The sequence below is a fragment of the Penaeus monodon genome, chromosome 13 (assembly GCF_015228065.2).
Source record: "Penaeus monodon isolate SGIC_2016 chromosome 13, NSTDA_Pmon_1, whole genome shotgun sequence".
Taxonomy (NCBI): domain Eukaryota; kingdom Metazoa; phylum Arthropoda; class Malacostraca; order Decapoda; family Penaeidae; genus Penaeus; species Penaeus monodon.
The window spans coordinates 47389274-47391773 of NC_051398.1; the positions used below are offsets into that span (position 1 = coordinate 47389274).

The 2500-nt window shown below is 41.2% G+C and overlaps 1 long non-coding RNA gene across 1 annotated transcript in view; it reads right to left on the reverse strand.

Moving 5' to 3' along the window:
- Window positions 1-686: 686 nt before the first annotated feature.
- Window positions 687-2500, reverse strand: part of LOC119580390 — a 107723-nt gene continuing 105909 nt past the window's right edge. The window contains exon 3 of the long non-coding RNA XR_005229375.1: window positions 687-788. This is a non-coding gene — a long non-coding RNA (uncharacterized LOC119580390). The remainder of the gene's footprint in view (window positions 789-2500) is intronic.

Consider the following 2500-nt stretch of genomic DNA (forward strand, 5'->3'; position numbering starts at 1 on the left):
GGGGGAAAGTTAGGAAAGGGGAAGAGGAGAGAGGAGAAAGAGGAGGAAGGTAGGAGAGGGAGAAAAGGGGGAAGAGGAGAAGGAGGAAGGAGGAGGTAGATGAGGAGGAGAAAGGAGAGGGAATGGAAGAAAGGAGAAGAAAGGGGAAGGAAGGAGGTAGGAGAGGGAGAGAAGGGAGAGAGAAGAGAAAGGAAGAAAGGAAGGGAAACGGGAAGGAAGAATAAGACGGAAGTTAGGAGGAGAATAAGAGAGGAAAGGGGAGGAGAAACAGTGAATAATCGAAGTTTGTGCTTGTGTGTTGATGTATATATGCAAATACATATACGTATGTATATGTTGCAATCTGAGTTCGAGGGTTCGAGTCACCGGCCGGTGCGTTGTTCCCTTGGGCAAAGAACTTCACCTCGATTGCCTGCCTAGCCAATGGGTGGCCAAGCCAGCCCAAGTCAGTGCGGTCCCAAGCCGGATAAATAGAGAGAATGATTCCCGAAAAGTAACACCGGCACTCTCCGTGGAAAGGAATGGGGACTACACGTACCATCCAAGAGCATCACAACGTGAAAACTGCAATTGAGTATCATGCTGTGACCACGGCGGCTCAGACATGAACCTACCGTTAAAAGAAGAATGTATTATGTTACGTCAGCGTATATGTACGTATATATGTTTCTAACCCCTCGCCCCCCCCAGGAGTGTTTTCAGCCCTTGCCTCTACATCACCAATCACGTGAGGATAACTTGGGCCTTCCGTCATGCAGCCAGCAACTTCTCCTGCCGAGTTAACTTACCTGCAAAGGAGAAAATAGGAAGTTAGTGCATGGATTGCTTTCGTTGGTCGAAGGGTATATTTTCTTGATAAAACACCTGGTAGCTTAGTTGAATAGGCCTATATCTATGTGCGTGTGTATATGTTTTGTAGAATTTCTATGGCTGTTTACTGTATTGATGCATAGACACACATATATACACATGCACATACATATATAGATTAATTTATTGACACATACACATATATACAAATTCACGCTCACACTCTCACACTCTCCACACTCACACTACCACACACTCACACTCACACACCACACACACACTCACACCACACACACACACACACACACACACACACACTCACACACTCACACACACACACACACACACACACACACACACACACACACACACACAAACCTTCACCCACACGCACGGACGACCCACAACCAACCGATTAAAAACTTAAAAACGAGAATCGCGCACAAAGTGGAAAACTGGACGGAAACGCAGATAAGAAAGAGAGAGAGACAGAATTCTTCCAGTCTGGTAACACAGGCCTTGCTCTTGACGCGCGTCAAAACAAGATCTAATTGCTAAAAATCCAAGAGACACATTCACAATCACCTCAGATGAAAGAATCAGGCGCACGTGCAAGCAGGAACAGAATGGAAGCGGAAACTTTCGTATACACAACTGGACAACAAAAACACCACTACCATGATACAATTCGAGCGAGCTAATACTTAGGCGTATAACTTCGCACATCAGGCGCCAATAACGATTAAACTAAAAACGGATTTCATGCGAGGCAAATAGGGTAAGACGGAACATTTAAAGCGGGAGACAATTCTCATTGGTAGGTACTTGACTTTTCCAACAGGGTTAAATCAGGAGTATCGAAAACCAAACTGCTAGAATCGTATCATTAAAAAATTAATTACCTAATAATAATAAAAATAAATAAATAGAACGAAAGAAAAAAAAATCTTAGTTAATTTACTGGGAGTGAAGAAAAAGGATCGTACACGAAAATTGGAGAATACTAGGCGGTAAACGACTTTTCGGTGGCTAATATTGGCTATAATCGGCCATACAGCATTTAATGGCTGTGAATGGACATTTTAGCGTAAATAGGGTAAGCGTATTTAATGGGTGAATTGTTTAAGTACGGTACATCAAGGTGTACGAGTACGAAAAACTGATATGATCCGTATATAAAAAAATAAAATAATAATAATATTATGCGGGTAAATAGGCTTGTTAAGTACGGTACATTTTCATGCGCGGTAAATAGGCGTCTTTAAGTACGGTACATTTTAATGCCCGGTGAGACTTAGGGGGTGTTTTAAATCGGGACATTTCCAACATGGTACCAGGGGGTATGAAAACCAAACCTGACTATGATCATCGTATCATAAAAAAAAAAATAATAATAATAATAAATAATATTTCATGCGAGGTAAATAGGCTTGTTAAGTACGGTACATTTTCATGCGCGGTAAATAGGCGTCTTAAGTACGGTACATTTTAATGCGCGGTGAGACTTAGGCGTGTTAAGTACGGTACATTTCCATACATGGTAGTACTCAGGGAGTATCGAAAACCAAACCTGACTATGATCATCGTATCATAAAAAAAAATAATAATAAATAATAAATAATAATAATAATAAATCGGAAAGAAAAAAATCATAATTACATATCTACAACACCGTGAAAGAAAGGAAGGA